Consider the following 21,200-nt stretch of genomic DNA (forward strand, 5'->3'; position numbering starts at 1 on the left):
ACTCAAGGCAAACTCACCTTTGGTTTAATCAAGCCACCGAACCAACGTGGCCCACTGCCAACACATAGAGCAGCACAGTTACCAGTGCAGACTTGTTTCCTTACAGCTCCAAGTGCATCATCTGCAGCCGTAAATGTACCCACATGCCTGATACCACCATTGCCTTTCACCTCCCAGACATCATCCTCACTGCTCTGTGGGCTGAGCTCTCTGTGCAGCATCCCAGACCACTTCACTCAAACACTGCTAACCAGAGTTACAAATTATTTTCTAGAGAAACACCATACTATTTGCTTTGCCAGCTGAAACTTCAATGATATAACCTAGCTGCTAACTCATGTTAGCAAAGACCTACCAGTGAAGCAGCCTGTGCTTCCCAGCCTCGAGGTGACACAAATCTGAAGAGAGCTCTCCTAGATGTATCAGGCAGAAAACTGAAGCAGCAATTGCCTCTGCAGCTGGGATGCCAGTGAGCAGCTGCCAGCAGCAAACTCTTCAGTAGGCACAACTGCAGCCACAGACAATGTGCATGCACACTACAGCTCATTCTTCTCAGTCATATTAAAATACCTGGTAGTCTCTTGCAGTCAGGTCCACACACATCCACGTGAATCATGGCACACACTTCCTCTTTGACAGAATGTGTTTCAGGAATAAGTAAATTATCTGGTATGGGGCATTTTAAACTGCTTACCTGAATCAAAACTGGGGATAAACCCTAGTTAAACAAAAAGCTCATTGACATTATACGTTTTTAAACTCCACATTGGCTTATAATAAACTTTGTGCAGTGGATGACTCAAAAAGGCACTAAATTTCAATAAAACATAGCTTGCTCAGTAAATAAAGGTCGTAATTAAAAGCAAGTCCTCAAAAGCAAGATATTAAGTGAAATCCTCATCCTTGTAATTAAAAAATTAAATGGGCCACTAAGATCTACAAGGAAAGATACAAATGAATTACAAGGATGCAGAAAATAAGGCAAAAGTGAATTGGGAAATTTGTACAGCTCAGGAAAGCCTGCTAAGATATTTCACTGCTAATCTTGTGAAAAGGAACCCAAGAGTTACTCCTCATCTCAGAAAGGGGCAGGAGAAAGAAGAATGTAAGAAAATATGATGCTAAACACTACCATTAAGTAGACTAATAAATTTAATGTTTCCGACAATATAGCAATCACATGGATCTCTCAGAAAAAGGGTCAAGACATGGCACAGAAGGCACTAAGGAACTGGTATGATTTACAGAAAAATTGAAGGAGGGATCCTGTGTTGCTGTGAAATAAAGTTTTCTGAACTGCTTTTCACTTGAATAGGAAAAAACAAAAACAACAAAACCAAAACCAAACAGAAACTGAAAAATTATACCTAGAACCAAACATCTCACAGTATTCTATTTTGGAAACTCTGAAGTCAGGCACTTCTGATACCATTCACAGGATTTATGACCCACCACCTTGGTGATCTCCGGCAGCATCAGGGACCCTGGCAACAGCAGCAGCTGCTGACTCACCATCGAGGGCAGGCGGCTCCAGCCAGTGCTGCCAGGGCAAGAGGCATTAGATTTCTACAAACCACAACAGGAAGGTGGGAGCCCCAGCTCCTGATTCCTGATACCCCCGAACTGCCCAGGAACCACAGGCAATAGTCAAGAGTCCTGCAACAAGTGGGCCCGTCATATGGCAAGTGATAGCCCTCATGTTTTGTTTGACCATCAGACTCTGTTATGCCTTTTTCTTTCCCTTTCTTTTTCTTTTTTTTTCTTTTTTTGTTTCCAGTAGGTTTTAGTAGCCAGTAACGTTGCAACAACTGCACTAAGGAGGAAGTGCCCAAGTACCAAAACAATCCCACCCTTATGGCAGAACTGTCATAACTTTTTCCAAAGTCCTTGGGGTTTCCAAGAACCTCAAAAGTTTCTTGAGATAAACACTTAGACCATTCATGCCTTCTTTTATACTCAGTGGAAAGCAGATGAGTACATGAGCACGTCAGGTCACAACTCATTTATTTAAGTGTACTGGGCTGAGGTGAATCACGCCCAGGAATGTCCATCCCTCCCCTGGCTGAACACCTTGGACATGGATGAGTACATATACCCAGATGAATGCCACCTTCAACACCATTCAGCACATGACCGATTTTCAATGATTTTGACCCTGGGATGATGAAGGATGGGGCTATAACAGGTAATAAAAAAACCCCTAGGATACTGCCAAACAGACAGAGCACCCACCCTGGGTTACTAACTATGGGTCAGTATTGACACAGCTGACCCCAACCAGCTCTGCCTGAAGCACTGAAATAGCTCTCCACACCACACAGCCTCACAGTGCTGATGGTCAGTAGCACCAGTTTCTTCACATACAGTGTTTAGTCAACAGGACTTCTTAGCTCACCCTTCAGGAGAGGCAAAGGGGCTGTGTCGCATCCCCATATGCCTCTGTCACCAGGATGGCACAGCCAATAAATCTCACCAGGATCAAGCCAGCATCTACCCAGCACATCTGCAGACAAAGTAACTCACACTCTTTTCCTCCTGACCCACTCTACACCGATGCTTTTGGCATCACAGATATGGGTCAAGAGAAGATAATTAAAGTTACCACTTTGTTTTCTACTCACTTAGAGCTGGGATACAATTGGAAGCGACATTTCTGAAAGGCTATCAAACTCTCATTAACCTGTCCTCAAGGTTGAGGAGCTTGCTAGAGCAAGGGTGAACTAAAGGTAGCGGAGGCAATAATTGCAGTAAGACCCCTGCCCTCCTTCACTCGAACCATATTTCTCCCTCTTTTCTTTCCCAGCTGCTTTTTCTTCTTTTCCCACCACTCCTTTTTTCCCTTCCACTCACATACACTAGGCCATCAACTGTGCTCAACACCAGGCAGATTGGCACTTGCTCCTGTCATCTCAGATTCATGCTCTTAAGGTTGGAAAAGGACTCCAAGATCACCAAATTCCACCATTTACTGTGTCACACAACTTAAAGCAGAGACACAGAGCTCAGGCCCACCACCATGAGAATGAACGTTACCTGCCATCTGGCAAGAGATCACACAGGAAAAAGGAAGAAAAAAAAAAAAAAAAAAAGAAGGAAAAAAAAAAAAAAAAGAGGGAGTGACAAATCTTTCAACAGTACACCTTGGAACTGGTTTCTCCAGTAACTGGTTAAAGAGTTACTAGCTTCCTCTTCCCTGAGTCAGTTGCTTCCGTTTAGAAAAAATACGGCAAGAATATACTCCAGGAGGAGTCAAGAGCATATTGCGTCTCACCCACACTCACAACTGAGCTGCTTGAATTAGAAGCCTAGTAGGCCTCAGACTTCTGTTACAGCCCACTCCAACAAAGAAGTGCCTTCTGAACACACCTCCTCACTGTTAAGCACAGCCCTACAAGCAGCAAGGCTCAAAACTTTACAAATACCACCAAAGTGGCGTAAGTCGGGGACTAAACACCCATTAGTTCCCCTGCTCAAGAAAAGGCTTTATTTCGAAGCCAATGTGACCATCTAAAGAACGCATGTGATGGAGCACAGTCGAGGTCTGTCCCTGTCAAATCGTTCAAAATGCAACATACTCAAAATACTTGAATGCTAAGTAAATGTCAAGACTTGTAGCAATGCATGAGCTTGCTCCTGCTTTGTGCCAGGGTCAGCACTTGCAGCTATGGAGCCTGCGCCATTACACAGTCCCTCCTCTTTTGCATTAGATGGAAAGCTTGTCCAAAAACATGTCAGTTGGCTGCTGAAGGTAACAGAAGTCCACAGAGTACCTGACAGGTAAATTTGCACCTGTTCTTTCCAAGTTTTCATTGTATTTGCCTCTAACTTGGAGACAGCAGACACTCAAGCATCAGCGAGTGACTGAAGGGCTTCAAGAGGCATTGCTGTCCCACTGCAGAGGGTCCCACATGACACCGGCATTGCCATGTGTGACCACATCTTCACCACTTGTCCCCATGGCTTAGCAGAGTCCACAGAGGTGGGAAAAGGGAGGCAGGGTAGGATACTGCTAGTTCTGCTGATGTTGGACTACACGTTGAAGTTGTTGCTGGAGCACAAAGTAACAGCTGCAAATGACCACAGGGAACATGCTAACTCATGAACCTTCAGCACCATTATCATCTCAGCTTTCCTGCCCATATCTGCAGCCTCTCTAGAGCTGCAACTGCCTTTCTGTCTTGAGTCTATACAGCACCTACAAAAACACCAACTTGCTCCAAAACTAAGGTTTCTAGCAGCTGACACTAGAACCAACTAGCAATTCCATATGTAGTCTCAATCTTCCTCTCCAGCCTTAGCTGCATATAAATTTCCTCTTAATAATTTTTAGTAAGTTCCCCTTGCTCCACCCCATCTGCCACACACATTCACACATACATATGCAAAAAAAGATGAGAGGCACCTGTCAGCCAGGACAGCTGCCTGCAAAACGCTGACAAACCAAATGGAGACAAGTCCCTGTCCTGATCACAGGAGTTGGTTCGGGAGCAGCAGACTGCAGGAACTCCTGGGGTACGGGGCTAGCTCGAGCACTATGAGCCCTATGGTCGATACTGGCATTTTTGGTAAATTCTCAGTCTCTTTTGCAGTTTGACGAAGGAAGCCAAGCACAGCATGGCAGTCTCTCGGGAGCTACCCTGGACATAGAAAGGCCGTCAAGGACGGCTTCTCCTTAGCACCTGGGCCTTCACCTCCAGCACAGCACGTTCCCTGCGCCGCAGAGAAGACAAGCAAAAAAAAGGGTTAGCTCGGGAGCAGGCACACGCGGATGCATGCTCCCCAGCTCCGCGCTGGCCCTCTCCATCCCTGGCAGTTCCCTGGGGACACTCGCTCCGGCAGCGCCAAGAAAGGCCCTTCCCGCCAGCATTGTGGGGGCGGCAGAGCGGCTGCGACCCGACCCGGCAGCCCGGGCTGAGGTCAGGCGAGGGGACGGGAGAGCTCCCGGAGGGGACCGCCCGGGGGCCACAGCAGGCCCTGAACGCGCACGCTGCGCCCGCCGCAAGATGGACGCGCCGCTACGGCCCCCGCCCGCTCAGCCTCAGACTCACCCAGCCGGGGGGCTCGGGCAAGCGGCGAGGAAGCACAGCGACAACCCCCACCTCCCCGCTGCCGCTTTAGATCTCCTACGCGGGTCCGCCCCAATGAATGGGAGGTGCTGTTCCACGTGGGAAGAGCCCCACGTGGTGCAGGGATGGGCTAGTAGCGGGGGGATGAGGGGGAGGGGCTGATGGGTGCGCAAGCGAGCTCGCAAGGCAGGTGGAGGTTACCTGCTCGGGGCAGAAAGGGGCTTCCCAGGCCGGCTATCTGCCGCTCATTTGGCGTGGACTAAAAAGCTACTCGGTTTTTCTTTTCCTCCTCGTGCTCCCTGGGAGTGAGAACTGAGGGGCTGGATTGTACTGAATCATCCATTCAGCTATAGCGCACACCATGCTCTGACAGCTGCTGGCTTCTGCAGAACACGGTTGAGCAAGAGATGCCGGCATGAAATTGATGCAGTGGATAATCATAGAATCAATCAAGAGACTGTTAAGGGTTTGGAATGGACCTTAAAGATCATCCAGTCCTAAACTCTCCTGCTGTGGACAGGGACACCTCCCACTTGACCAGGTTGCTCAAAGCATTAGTCAGTCTGTCCTTGAACACTGCCAGGGTTGGGGCATCCACAGCCTCCCTGGGCAACCTCTTCCAGTGTCTCGCCACCCTCACAGTAAAAAACTTCTTCCTATTATCTAACCTAAACTTCCCCCCTTTTCAATTTTTACCCATTACTTCTTCTTCTATCACTACAGTTCCTGACAAAGAGTCCCCTTCCAGCTCCCCTGTAGGCCCCCCTAAGATACTGGAAGGCTGCCGTGAGGTCTCCACACAACCTCTTCTCCAGACTGAACAGCCCCTGATAAGGACAGTAGAACAGCATTTCACTCCCTTGATAAGGAACAACATTTGACTTCTTACCAGGGACAGTAGAACAGAACAGCACAGCCTTGGAGAAATAAATAAAGGATGTAACTTAGGCAAACAGAAGTCATGCAAAACGCAAGCAGGATGCCAGCTCAGCTCTGCAAGGCTGAAAAAGTAGAAGTTAAGCAAAACAATGACACTGCACTTAATCAAAATCGGGAGTTGAAGAACAGTCCCCTGAACAGGACACTGGATGTTGAAGACAAACCCCAAAGAACCATGGAAGGACTTTGATAAGGGGTGTGACTATGTTAAATGAAGTCCAGGAAGGGGGGATAGCTAATGAATAAGTAATCAGTGTTTATGATAAAAACTGTACACCTGACACTCGGGGCATTGATTAGAGGAAATATCCTCCAAGTGACCAGCATGCTATAATAAAGAATGCCTGCTATCTAGTAGTCAGAACCGTGCTAGAAAGTTTCTAGCCATCTGATTTCAGTATCACCCCAACTCTCTCCATCTGTCTTCACAGGAGAGGTGTCCCAGTCCTCTAACCAACTTTGTGGGCATCCTTTGGACTTGCTCCAACAGTTCCATGTCCTTTTTATGCTGGGGACACCAGAACTCCAGGCGGGGTCTGACAAGAGCAGAGTAGAGGGGGAGGATCACCCTCAGCCTGCTGGCCATGCTGCTTTTGGTGCAGCCCAGGATCCAATGATGGTGGACACTGGTGGACTTGAATTAGGCTTTTGACATAACCTCCCATGAAGCACAATACTCCCAATCAGGAAAATACACTGTTGATGAAACTGTCATGGCTCTCCCCAAAACTGGGGCAAACAGCCCAAAAGAGCTGTGGATGTTGGAAGGAGAACAGCATGGGGTCTGTGCCAGGCTTGGCAAGATCCCATTTCCATTACCATTCCTAAGAGACCACTATGGGGAAATTGTCCAGTGCACTGCAGGATGAGAAAGCATCTGAACATGAATCTTGAAGAAACTCCAAAAATAAAGTGGAATTCTAGAAAGGAGGAGAGTGATAGTTAAGGAAAGAAACCAAATAAGCAGTGAAGAACATTTGGCTGAGCAACAATTCAAATTGCATCGGAGGAGGTTTAGATTGGATATTAAAAAAAACTTCTTCACAAAAGGGTTGTGAAGCACTGGAACAGGCAGCCCAGGGAAGTGGGGGAGTCACTATCCCTGAAGATATTTAAAAGATGTGTAGGGACACTGAGGGACATGGCTTAATGGTAGACTTGGCAGCACTGGGTTGATGGTTGGGCTTTATGATCTGAGAGGTCTTTTGCAACCTAAATGACTCTGATTAGAAAGAGATCAGGAAATCACAGTGGATCCCAAAAGTCATGTGAAACTGCTGCATGGGACTATATGGTACTAATGAAATAAAAAATACTACCAAAAAGAACAGTATCTTTCTAGTAGAGCACCTTACTTGAAACATATGTAGGATGTAGAAAGTAATTATGAACCAATAGTGCTGAAATTGGAGTACTGTGCTTATTTTGACATTTAACCATAAAGAAATCCATCCACTTGGTGGAATCCTGAAAAAAATAAGTAGGAACCCCATTCATTAAAGAAAAAAGTAAGGAATTGTTTTTCTTTTCCAGAACAAAAGTAGAGCAATAGAACAATCCTTCAGTGATTAAGAGGCAAAAGTATAAACAGTAAGGAAAGAAACTGTTGAATGCCAATTACAGCTGCACCATGCCCATTAACAGTTACCCATTGGAGAGACTGGAGGACATTTTGGGGGTAAGCATTCACAAAAACCCCTAAAACAATATTTTACTGCTGTGTTTCTTCATCAGCTTCTCCATGTGAAAACAACAGCTATACCTGTCATGTTGCCATCTGCTTCTGCCTGTCACTGCTATAGAGCCCTGGTTCATCTCCTGTGTTATTAATAGATGTAGATGCATAAATAAGGGGAGTTGTGGTCTGAGATAAAGGCTCCTAAAATTGCTCTGGAAAAAAAGCCCCTCTTTTATGCCAAGCTGAAGTATCCAAGAACACCAAGTACCAATTAATAGGAAAAAAACCCCAACCAAACATTTCTGAAATTTCTCCTTTTTTTGCTAGAATTAAACTCCGTATTCAAAAATCATTTGCTGCACCTTAATCCTTCCTTGCTCTTTAATTAAGCAGCTGGTCAGCCTGTCCTAGTTAATTTTAATCTGTGGAACCCAGGAGTAGCATTATTCTCTTCTATCCTGGGCCTCATTTTGTTTCTTTTGACCCTGCTATTTGTTGGCTTTCTTTTTCTTGCACTGGAGAAGACAGTGAACAATTCATACCTACTTCCATGTCTGTGTTTTGCAGGCTTTTATACGTCTTTATGAAATACATATTTAACCAGATCTTCGTTTCTAGTCTGGGAGGATCCAGTCAACTTAGTCATCCTTTTCATGGAAGTTATTTTATGCTTTTGGTCATGATCAGTGCCCTCACTGGACCTTTTGCCATCTCATTCTAAGTAAGATACCTGAAGTGAACTAGCTGGTTCATAATCTAGAAAGACCTGATCACATCCCAGCTGTCTACTGGGAATGGTCCCTGGGGCATACTATCATCCCAAACATGCCTGTGTGTTGTTCTAAGAGAGTGTTTAGTTGTTACAGGCAAAAACTGTGACAGGGTGGCACCAACATTGTGGTGCTGACTCCTTCTATACTTGTAATTTAAACTAGGTGAAGGAACACTCATGGAACTTAATCACGCTTTTGCTAAATTTTTTTGAAAGGCCTTTGGCCCAGTTTTCATCCATACCAACAAACAGTATCCCAAATAATCCTTAGACACAAGAGCTGTTAGGACAAGCCTGTGGCCATTCCCTGTTTACAAAAAAGCACCATATTTTGGAGGGTAAGAGAATTTAATAGTGTGGGTACTAACCATTCTGTTCCATAATAATTTTCTGTCTTCAGCAAGCTTAGTAGACTAACAAAAAAGCAGTCAATACAGCTGTTTGTGGAACAGTGCTTAGGGACACACCTTATGTTTAACTACCAAGCACAGATGTGGGCTGGATGTGTGAAACTAAGTGTGAGATGAATACTGCCTTGTCTACCACAAGACCATGACAGATAAGGCAGCGAGGAGGCCAGAGCTGCTTTGACTAAGCAGTTCGACATTTCCTGCAAAATTTATCAAGCCAAATGTGAAGATGTAACAAAATGTGTAAATGGGGAAATGCAGTAGCTCTCTACCAGTTTAACGAAAAAACAGTTAACCAGTGGTTAATGACCTCTAACAGTACATGACTGAGGTCACCCAAGATGTCCCAACAACATCTGAGTCATTTGTATCATCCCAGTCTCAGAGGCTGGACTTGTGTAACTAAAGAAGATGGGACTTGTTCTCTGTCTCTGAGGACAGGTTGCACAACACAGCTTACATCCATACAGCAAAACCTTCTTTTCCAAAACAACTCCATAGCAGGGTGGCCACCTCCAAACTGCTCACTGGGAAGAATAATCTGATGCTGTCCCATGAACTGTGTGCACGCATTTCCTGGGAGAGGGCTGTCTTGCCTAGACCATACCTGTAGCAGGAACTGTTTAACACCATGGGCAGTTGAGGACTGGTACACCATCCTAACCCCTCACCATCCTCTATTTGCTGATACAGGTGTAGCCTGTATCAGCAAATAGAGTAGCTCCAGAGAGGCTGGAGCTTTGTTGTAAACCTAGAACCAGACAAGACAGTTTTGGACAGGTGGCTTTGGCATTTCCTTATGAGCAGCTCAGACACCACACCGAGTTGTTGTAGATTTTAGCCCCCAGAACGTGACTTTCTCTCACTTACTAGGCAAAAGAATAAGACATCTTCCTCAGCATTGTACATTTTGTTCCCAGAGCTAAATTAACTTCCTGGCATCACAAGCCTGTGAACCCCCCTAGGTCTGGCCCTTGATGATCCAAAGTATGGTCCAAATACTGTGTTTGATCTCAGCCTCCTACTCTGTACACAGCAGCCCCACTTCCTCCTTTTTAAATTTTGTTTCTATTTATACAGTTAACAAACCTTTCCGCATTCATCTTCACAGATCTTTGCAAGGTCTAACTCAGCTTGACTTTTGGCATTTGGTGCTGTATTCCTACAGTTTTTGACCTTCAAAACATAGCTACATAGACTGACTGACCTCTTTATCTGTTCCCACAGACTGTTTACACCTAGCATCCTTCCTTGGACAGTCATTCATCCAGGTAACTCAGGAAAATGTCCTTGTTCATTTTCCCTTTGTTTGGCATTCTAGAAAGATTTTTCTACCTCTGATGTAAAATCTCATACACCCTCATATGCAATCCCAGAGCTTGTCAAATTTATTAACTCCAGTCACTACTTTTCTTAAATTTCTTGATGTTTTCCCTGTGGAAAAATAAACAAACAAACAAACAAAACCCAGAAAGATCTTTTTTAACCTTTTCCCCATTCTGTTGAAATGCTACCAACACTCTGATCCAATTTTTCTTACAGTAACTAGTTCTTCTACAGCATGTTCACTACCAAAACTAAATCCCAAATACAGCCCCCTTTGCTTGTAGAGATACACAACTGTAATACCACATCCATTTATGCTTGAGTTTGCAACTCTGACTCACACTGAGCTGCTGCCCACCATGAACCCCAGACCCCTCTCTGCAGGGCTGCTCTCCAGCCACTCCTCTCCGAGTTTATACTTGTGCCTGGCATTACTTCGTCCTGAGTGCAAAATCCGGCATTTGGACTTGTTAAATGTCATGCTATAAATCATAGCCCAATGTTCCAACCCATGTAGATCCCTCTGCAAAGCCCCCCATCCCTCAAGAAAGCCAAAAGCACCTCCCAGTTTGGTATCACCAGCAACCACAGTAATGGTGCACTGAACTCCTGCATCCAGTTCATTGGTAAGTACAGGAACAGGACTGGCCCTAGAACTGATCCCTGAGGAGCACTGGTGGGGACTGGTCACCAGCTGGGTGTAGCCCCATTCACTACAGCCCTTTGAGCTCTGCCCTTCGAGCTCTGCCCTTCAGCCAGTCCTTCACCCAGTGCACCACGATGGTTTTATGTGCCATGTTCTTCCATACTCAGATCTTGTTTCTGTGGTCCTCTTACATTGCTCACATAAACCCTTTGCACCCTCTTCACAGAATGGGTCAGGTTGGAAAGGACCACAGTAGGTCATTTGGTCCAACCTCGCTGCTCAAGCAGGGTCATCCTAGAGCACATGGCACAGGACTGCAACCAGATAGTGCTTGAATATTCTCCAGTGAGAATATCTTTTCTGCTGCTTCTCTTTTTTTCCCAGCTCAGTCGTTGCAGTAATAGAGAGCTTTTGGTATTTCTGCCTTCCTACCTGAATTAGAGACAGTCTCTTCTATAGCAGGACCAAACTGTGATGGTAGGGCTCCATGTGTATGTTCTGTACGGCAGGAACTAGTGGCCTTGCATCATTTCCAGTCTCTCTTGATAGCCAAATTCTTAACTCTCGCTCTGCCACTGGTCCAGTTGATGGTTTCTGGGCACTTGAGCAAGGTCCGGGGAAAAAAGCCAGGCAAGCCACACCGCAAGCGAGCAGGCTGTGCCTGTGACCACCACTGCTAAGTGCAGCGTACATGATTAGACTGGACCATGCTGTGTTCAAAGGCGTGTTCACACCTTGAATCCCCAGGAACCGGTGAGGCAGGAACAGCCTCCCGCACGGGGATCAGCCCGGAGCCCAGCCCGGAGCCCATCCCGGGCCCATCCCGGGCCCATCATCCCGGGCCCGCGGCAGAGGCGGCGGCGGCGGCCCCGGGCCAGGCGCCGTCCTGCGGCGCCCCCGTGCGGGCGGCCGGGGCCTTGCCTCCCGGCCCGCGCTGCCGCCGCCGCCTCTCCCGTTCCCTTCCCGCGGCGGGATCGGCGGGAGCCGCCTCCAGCCCCCGCCCAGACCCCGGGGCTCAAGCCTCAGCTAACAGTGGGTGTGGCTGGGGCTTCACCCTGTCACCCGCCGGGCCAGACCCCAGGTGTGCGCACCCCTGAGGTCCCCAGGGTTTATGGGGGGCTCCTGTCACAGCAGTTACTGCCGGCTTTAAGGACCGACCTTTGCTCCCCTGGCTTGACCTCCCACCACCGAACCTTCCTCTTTCCAAGAACACACGAAGACATTTGGGCACCTAAATCCCCCGATTTCAGTAGGATGTTGGTACCTAAACATATGTGTAGGTCTTAATTTCTTTCACATTCCCCAGGCAATGTGGAATTTTTCACTGAGCTAATGGGGAAACTCCCCAAGAAACCCCCTACAAACTCTCCTTTATTGACATAAAAATAAAGTAAAGTGAAAACCCCAACCGTGTAGCTGTGGAGCACCTGTGTTCCTTAGAGGTGGTGGTTGTGTTTCTCCACCAGAGATTATGTTGCACCCACGACACAAAGCAATAAACATCTAAGTGGAAAACCATTCCCACTCAAAGACTGTGCTCTAGTGATGCTGGGGGCAGTTTGGCTGGCTTAAGTAAGATGGATGCAGTTTGCAAAGTGCTGGTGGGGCTAATGCAGTCTCCCAAGTCTTGGCCAGGTGAGACACTGAGCAGGGTGACTGCTGAGCCCTCCTGACACCTCCACTGTGAACAACACAGTGGGGCACTGGCTCAAATCAAATTATTCCGAGGCTGGTTCTTACTGCCATAAGAGCAGCCTTCCTGGATGTGGCCTGGAAGAAATGCTCCTGAGGGAAAAGCATCCTCCTCCTTATTTAAAGGTTCCCAAATATGGCCTGCAAAAGAAGCCATTACTGCAGCTTTTACTTGAACCTGTTTAATTATACCAGGAAATGCCTGGACTTTGACCCTCCTCCATTTGACATATGTCCATCTTCTCCCCCACAAACTGCACACCCTTTGGAAATACTCTTTTGGTCTCCCCATTGCTCCATGAAAAGTGGGGTCATTGCCCTCCACAGCTCCTGTTCTTGCTGACACATAAGTGTCCTGTTTCCATCCAAGACAGAGTTAATTTTTGCAGTAGCCATGAGGAGGGGAAGCCTGGAGCTGTGTGGACGTGGCTGGGAAGTTATTCTATACCACCTAATGTCAGTTGCTCGGGGCAGTCTTCAAGGAGAAAGGGCCACCCTTGCAGGAAACTTGAAGATGACAATGAAAATGCAGCATGGAATTATGTGCATGTGGTGACTCCTGTTTAAGCTTGCCTAATGTGGCCCATTCCTCTTTGGACATTCTTAGTGTTTTACTATCCACTCCTAGGTTCATAATATGGCTTTATTTTAATGCACATATCTTGCATGCAATTCTCTAAGACTTTATGGGTTTTGGCTGCTGTTTATGCTTTTTTTTCCAGAGGAGTAATTATGTTCCACCCCAGTTGTGGTGCTATCTAGAAATTCCCCAGCCTTTCCCTCCCACAGGTAGCCTTTAATACTTTTCTCCAGAGCAACACAGCATCCTCCAGTCTCCCAGTAAAAAAACACGTGTTTGAGGCAAAACATCTGAGTAGCAAAACCAGAGGCAGCTCTGGTCTTTGCCCTGTCCTCTCAAGACCCTTGCTGTCTCTGAAATGTAGCAGCGTGGTATTCGCTGTCTCCAACTTCCCCCACTGTGTTTCCTTTCTCAGGTTCTGGCAGAATTAAATTCAGACAGAAAATACCTAATCACCTTATGCAATGTTTTCACCCCAAACAAGCCTGGTTCTCCTGGTGTTTGGAAGCCGCAGAAGTGTTATGTGAAAACTTGTCTCCATCACTGGGAAAACCCATGCCCACCACTTGGCCCGGGGCCTTGACCTTGTGCAGGGTTCACTGAGCCCGACAAGACCATTACTGTCTCTCTCACCATGGGGCCTCTGCATTCCTGTCCAGTGACACAATGACTGCAGATGTCCTGGGACTGCTGAAGCTCATGACAGAGCTCAGATCCTGCCCATCGGTGACCATGCATAGCACAGACAGGAGGAGCACCAGGCTCTCACCCTTCCCTGCAGTCACTCAGTGAGGGGCGGCAGAGAATTGCTTGTAGAAATTAAGAGTGGGTCCCACTGCCTGGGGAAGAGATTGGTGTTAGCTGTGATACCCTTTCCTCAGAGGTAAGAAATTGATTCCTGGTAAGTTTAGCGTTATCAGGAATTGTAGCAGTTTTCCTCAAAAACAAAAAGAATGCTTTGACTCTTTGTCCCTGAGGAATGAGATATATGACATACTGCCCTGGAAGAGGGAGCACAGTGGGAAAGCAAGTCTGGGAGAGCCAGCTGAGAGTGCTCTGGGTCTGGAGTGCCACATCATGAAAATCAAAACAAATCTGCAGCATTATAGGGACATTAATAGTCACAGAGATCTGCCTTTTGCCCTTCAAGGGAGAGAGCCAGGCCAGGAGCACTGGAGCTATTAATTGAGTCACAGAGCAGTCATTTCTACATTTAAATGGTAGAAAGCTAAATATGTTCTGCAATCAGTCCTAGCAAAGGACACTGATGGGTACAGGCTCCTTTCAAAGCCTGACATTCAGCCACTCTGGGCTGCCTGACACAGCTCTGCAAGTACAGCTCTTTCTGGCTGGCTCTTACCAGGCTCCCTTAAAGAGAGCAGTGCCTTGTGCCTTTTTCTTCCCCAAGCCAAAGGTAATAGCAAGTAAGAATTGAGATGGTTATAACACATAGCTTCCAGCATAAATAAACAACCTCACTGATTTAAAATGTCTTATTGATTTTTGAGGTGTATCTGTTGGCACTTGTGCTGATATATCTGCACCCTGGACAAATCTGTCCTCTGGCTCTACCTACAGCTACCTCAGCCAACCAAGTGTTGCCCTTACAGCAAGACTTCAACCATTCTTTCAGTTTGTCCCCCTGAATGAGATTTGCTTACCATTTTTTCAGTCTCTGCATTATGCAGCTTCCAGGTGTTGCTTGAGGAAGATGAGACACATGGTTTTCTGTAAACCTTTCTCTCTGGCAGGACAAGCATATTGCAGCTGTCTTCCATTATTGTCATTTTGCTTTAGCCCAAGTGCTCTAGCTGGTGTCAGACCAGCTAGGTGTGCTGGCACAATCGCTGCTACTGTGTTTTCCCAGGTCTTAGTACATGAGAGGCAGAATTTAGGGGCCTTGTCTCCAGTTCATAGCCCAAATGCAGCACCATCTTTACCAGCAGTATGCTGGATAGCTGTTTGCTTGAGATGCTCTTTAAAAGACCTGTGAGGGCAGTCTCCATCCCTCCCCACAATAAGAAACGATGGTTGGTTGGCCTGTTGAAACATCTGAGCTGCTGAATGCAAATTAAGCAGTGGTTGGAGACAAGCATCTCTCTCAAACAGAATGCAGAAAAACATGTGCTGTCTTTTTACAGCCTTACTGGAGACCTGCTGATGATGAAGTGTAGAAAAATGTCTGGCATCAAGTATACCTTAAAGAAAACATTCTCTTTTCATAGTGAAATCACTCCCTTCCGACACATTTAGAGGAATCCTTTAAAATCTGTCCACCAGAGAGTTCTGATCTCTCCCTTCTTTCAGTCTCCTCTTTCTTTGGTTCCTATCCCTTCTGTTGAAATTTAACATGCAGGATTTCCCAAATGACAAAGAGACTCTGTTTCCTGCACATACACATTCCTGAATGTAACAAATTTACACTCACTTTGGTACTTATCTGAGCTTGCATTTCACACCCTTCCTTTTAAAAATCAGCTTGTGTAGTCTCTAGGGTTTACTGCATGTCTTGTCTTATCTATGGTGTTGCTGCCAGTGTTAATAAAGCTGGTTTTAGTACCACACCACTTTGGACATTTGTATCCAATTTTAAATAAACAAATATCCAGTTTGGTCTGGGGCTGATCATCCATGTGTGCTCTGGACCTACTGGCAACCTCGGTCAATGCTGCAAAATGATGGAGCCGCTGCAGGTTTTGCATCTCCTTCCAAATGACAAACATCATCTCTGTTTGTTATGTCTGCCACAGAGCAGGTCCTTGTGCTGTGTCTTTTCCCTGAATGTCTTCCCTTTTTCACTGGGGGTATTTTCCATTTTATTTCACATGTGGTACCATGTACTGTGCAGTAACCACTCAGGACTAAGGCAGCTGATAGACTATCCTCCCTTCAGCAGCACTGGCTTCTGAGTACTGTGTAGCAGAAACCTCACTAGAGCTCCGCAGCATGTCCTAAGTAGCTCTGGCAAAAGCTCTGAAACACTGGTTTTGCTGAGGAATGCCCAATCACAAGTCTTCTCTGGATATTATTTGCTGTGTGTTCCTGGGATTCCTTCCCCCTTTGCAGTAATACCATCTTTGCTCCCTCCTGCCAGAGGGTGCTGGAGTATGGACTTTGATTTATTGGCTAGTGGAGAAGGGGGGTTGCTGGGATTTTTCCCAGAAAGCACAGCACTTCCTCAGGCTAGTTTGCTAAAAGCTGAGTAGAAGCACGCTGTGGAGACCAGAGCAGATGGGCAGCTTTTATTTAAATGAGAAAATGCTCTATGGTGATGGGGGAGGGTAAGGGGGGGGGAAACTTGGGAAGAGAATGAGAGAGTTCTCTGAATGTTCTCTGCAGGAATCCAGCTCTAACAATGGCCCTGAGGTCTGGGTCCTCCCACTGCCAGATACTGGCTCCAGAACAATTTATTTCAAGGCTGGGGATGATTAGACCAAATGGAAAATAAGATTCAAGCAGTCTAGCCAAGGAACAGGCTGACAAACTCCCAGAACAACTCTGCTCTGTATTTAGTGGGCCAAGAGCTGAAAATATGTTTTCCTTCAAGCTGATGACTTTAAAAATGCAAAAGCCTAGAATGCTGAAGCTGGCAACTTAAATTAATATTTCATAAGAGACGGGATTATTTTTTTCTCAGCACAAGATTGATTCTATTGGCAAAGCTTTCACAGCCCTGCACATCCCAGCACAACACAGAGAATTCACCAGCAGGTTTCATTATTAAATGTTACAGGAATTATTTTTATTTTTTGTGAGAGAGATCACTGGGTGTCAGAGAGGCTGTAGCTTGACACTGATTTGATTCCAGGGAAAGCAATTACAGCAGATACACAAACCAAGAACTCCAAGAAGCAGCAGGCGACATTGCAGGGTCCAGTAGTCTCCTAGGAAACATCAACCATGTTATTACTTGATGCCAACAGTTAAAGAAATATCATCAATAACCTGCATCTGCAGCAGCTTTTCCAAACAAGCTAAAAGCAGTCTGTACTAAGGAAGGCAAAACCAAACAGCTTTTGTATGCATTTGGTGCAGCAGTAGCTGCTTATTCCAATGGCTGAGGTAATAAAGGACACAAGGGCCATTAGACACACATCTGACTCTTGGGAGAAGAGGGAGTAAGTCACTGGAATAGAGAGATTTCACACTGAGAGAGTACAGTCTGTTCCAGGACTGTGATTGGAACAGATACTCCTGAGAAGATGTACAAATCTCTCCTGGCTCAGCACATGCCCTGCCGTGTTGGCAGGCAATTATATGTACCAAAGAGGTCCATGCAGCCAGAATCAGTATTCAGGACACCAGCATGGTTTGAGATGGTGTCCACACAGGAAGACATCTGTTGAGTTAAAACCTTTTAAATAGTGCTGCTGAGCTGTATTTAAGTGAAGAACTAGCTATGACAGAGGCTTAATGAGAATCCTCACTCAAGCTGGGAAGCTAAAGGCAATCCATGGCTGGCCAGCAGGCCTCATACAGTTCCACTTCCTGCAGAAGAGCTGCCTTACAGCACATGGCCCTGGTCAGAGCTGAAATGTGGTGTTTTGTTGTAACAAGACTTAAATCACTGACACCAATGCAAACAGACATGCCCAGCAGTGTCAGTGGCACTCGGATTGTCCTCTCTGCTTCTGCCTCCACTTCTCACACAGAGGACTCAATAAGAATTAGGAAAATTATCCTTTCTTTGTAGGTTATTTCCTATGGAAGTCTATCTGATACTCCTTGAAATTAACTCTACAAAATAAAGCTCAGGAAATGTGATGGGTCATGGCATGGTCCCAGCTGGTGACTTGGTTGTATGCCTCCTGGCTGGTGGGTGCATTCATGCTGGTGGCAGAGTCCTCTGGGTATGTCTGACAACTAAGAGATCAGGAAAAGCTGGGACACAGCCTTTAGCCAGGCTAGCAGCTGGGCATGCACTTGGCCAGGTGAACTTGGTGCCAAGAACATGCTAAAATGAATGGTAATCTGTGGATATCACTCCCTCATATCTGAGCTGCTCTCTAAACACCCACTAGCTACATTTGAAGGTGCAAGCTCAGATATTTATTTTTGAAATTTCTTTTGCATCTAAGACATTTGGAAAAACAATTAGCCACCCACTGTAATATTCATAAGCATGACCTTCACCACATTGTAGTGCATGGCTTTATTGTCTGTATGCTTTGTGATCATTTGACCAAAATGCCATGACTGTTTCAAAAAGCCAGACTCATCTGAATGCAAGCAGATGTGGATTCACAAGAGAAAGGATTCACTTCCATGTCCAGTACTCCCCCGGCAAGAGCCAGCTGAGGACATCTACAGAGCATCACAATGGAGCTGAATGCTTATCTGGGTGTGACCAACTTATTGGAAAAAAAAAGGAATCCCAAAATGGTTAGTTCAATTTTTGAACTGTGGTACTTTTACTGAAGTGCAGAAAAGGAGGTGAGGGGTGGGCATAGGAGGAATTATGTTACAAGATGATCATTAGCTCTATTTAGAGCTCACCTGTTTTCTGCCAGCATAATGTGCCAATGCCATGACATGGAAAGAGGAGATCTTCTACTGAGAAAGAAGGATATGGTGAGACTGGGCTGATGGGATATGCCTCAGGAATGCTCTCCCACAGAGTGAAAAAACATCACCACAGGCTTCTGTGTAGCTCTCACAGCCGACCACAAGCTGATCATCCTGTCAGGTTGTCCCAACTTGCTCATACAGGGAGTGCAGTGAATACAGATGTGAGTGATGAGGCAATTACCTTGTGGTCCTGGCAGCCCAGAGGAAGACTCTTGCCATGGCAGGTGCCCTCTCAAGAAGCCCAGTGCCTGAAGCCAGAGGCTGACTGATTGCAGAACTGACTGCTGGCTAATTAAGAGTGTGTTACCAGCCACAGATCAAAAGTTGGCTGAAACCTGCTCAGAAAAGCAGGCTGATGAAACATGATCAAAGGAGCTGTGCCCTTCAGGACACTCAGTCTCAGCTAGGAATGCAGACAAAAGTTCACCCATCCTCCTGGAGAGCTGACAGAGACATATTTTCTGCTCATCCAAGAACTATGCGGGCTGAAACATTCCCATGTCCTTGTCAAAGAAGAGGAGCTGACTTGTTTCACCTGACCAGCAAATCATATTGTTTCATGTCTGACCAGTATCACACAGTTCTGGGCCAGCCACACTTGGTGGGGTTTATTCTAATATTGGTTTTAATCCCTTAAAGTCCATCTCTGTACTGCCAGAAGAGAGCTGACTTTCACAAAGACTGCAGCTTTAGCTGCCGTACTTGGAGACCCTCCTGTTCACAGACCACATTGAAACAGTGATGCAGAGTATGAGAGTCTGTCTAGCAGGAGCTGGTAGCACATACAAGGTATTATTCACTTTCTGTGTCCTACTGTGACTGTGTCTTTTCTTACCAGCACATTTATTCCAGTTTATCACAAATTTGTGTTCTATATATATATATATATATTCGTCAGAGTAGACAGAATAGGAAAAAATTATCAATATTTTGGACACCACAGGCCTGCTGAATACCAAATGAGAGAATGTATTCTTTGGTGATGGTATGTACATTCAGGAGTCAAAGAAATTATCATATCCATATGTTTATTTTCTATCTGAAAACAATGTGCTCTTCTCCTTACCACAACTTGCCTTGCCTTACCTTGTCTTGCCTCCTTCCAGCCACCCTCTTGGGGTCATAAGAAACAGGACCAGACCAGATCCTGACCTATCTGCCCTCCTACCTCATGACTATAAGGAGGAAACACAGTGGTGTGCAGCACCTCCCCTTTCCCAATGTGTTCATCACAGCCTGGCACATCTGCCTTTGTCACCATTCAGAATAGGGTGTAATCCCCTCCTCATAATTGCAGTTAAGTGGGAAAACATCCAACACAGATGTATCCACCCCCACACCAGTCTTCAGCATGAGAAGCAGATGTACCAGTAACCCCAGAGCCTTCCCTTGCAATGGTGGTCCTTGAAAAGTAGATATTCTCCTTCCTTGGGTATCCACTTGCCACAGTTTGCTTGGCAGGGACAGTACCCTATCCTGAATCTCTCCCCTGATAGACTTGGTGTGAACGGCTTTCTTTCTCATTCACTGACCACAGAATTAGGAGCTCCTGTGCCCAGACAGTTGCTTTCCATGGTTCCCTGAAGAATGAAGGAGGTTTAGAACTCTTATTTTTGTCCTGCATGCAAAAAAGGGCCAGGGCAAGGCTGACAAACAAAAAAGAAAACTGGAGTCTGTTGTATTTTTTCTTCATCTGGTCAGTGACTCATTTGGCACTGGTGTCTCAGAGCTCAAAATTAAAACTTAGATACGATCCAGTTTGCAACCCATAGAAGGAGGCATTTCCCTCTCTCTGTTCCAGGACTCTCCCAGTAGGCCACAAAGGGTTCAGCAGATAGATAGAACGTTTTCTGTGCTATGTATAATGAAATTATATTCACCACAGTTTCTACTGGGAGTTTTTGAGCTCCAGGTTTATTTCTTAAACAGCCACCAAAGATTTTATTGCCAGAACAAATAATTAAAGAGAGAATGGAGAACCTTGTCTAATGGATGTAAGTATCTCAAAGGAGATAAAATGATAGGTTTTAGTCAGATCATTTTCTAGGGATTGTATCACGAGATGATATGATCAATTATAGGGCAAATTTATATGAAGCAAAGGTTTTTAAAAGTTACACCTGCTTACCCATATCAGAAATTCCTTAAACTGCTCAAAACTAGAATAATCACCCATTAAAATAATTATCACTTAGAAATGAAGCATTAAAGAAAGGTAATAGGATGTGAGCTGTCAGCCTGTGTGATACACGTGTGGTTGAACTCTCTGGATGGATCCATTTCCCAGTTACAATGAAGCCTGTGCTAGGAGCCTTCTTAGACAGCCACCGATTTAGAAAGAACATCCAAATATAGCTCTATTATTCCATGTCTTTTTCTAAAAAAATGTCTGCTAATTCACTGGTCTCCAGGGCAGCTTCAGACTACTTGTACTTTGGAGAGTCCTGCCCGGTATTTTTGGTATGTCAAAGCTTGAATTCTAAATTTGGGAGGAACTTGACAACCTTAGGAAAGTAAATTAAG

General features: G+C 45.8%; 1 protein-coding gene across 4 annotated transcripts in view; it reads right to left on the reverse strand.

Annotated features, from left to right (window-relative positions):
* Nucleotides 1-11,291, reverse strand: part of SLC7A1 (solute carrier family 7 member 1) — a 46,591-nt gene extending 35,300 nt beyond the window's left edge. For 2 of the 4 annotated variants that reach the window (XM_032099518.1, XM_032099517.1), the window contains exon 1: nt 5,049-5,099. The gene's annotated coding sequence lies outside the window, so the exon portion shown is untranslated. Of the gene's footprint in view, nt 1-5,048; nt 5,160-11,269 lie in introns of those variants that run through there. The other 2 variants (XM_032099519.1, XM_032099523.1) reach the window with 2 other exon arrangements.
* Between the last annotated feature and the right edge of the window lie 9,909 nt (nt 11,292-21,200).

The sequence above is a fragment of the Corvus moneduloides genome, chromosome 2 (assembly GCF_009650955.1).
Source record: "Corvus moneduloides isolate bCorMon1 chromosome 2, bCorMon1.pri, whole genome shotgun sequence".
NCBI classification, from domain to species: Eukaryota; Metazoa; Chordata; class Aves; order Passeriformes; family Corvidae; genus Corvus; species Corvus moneduloides.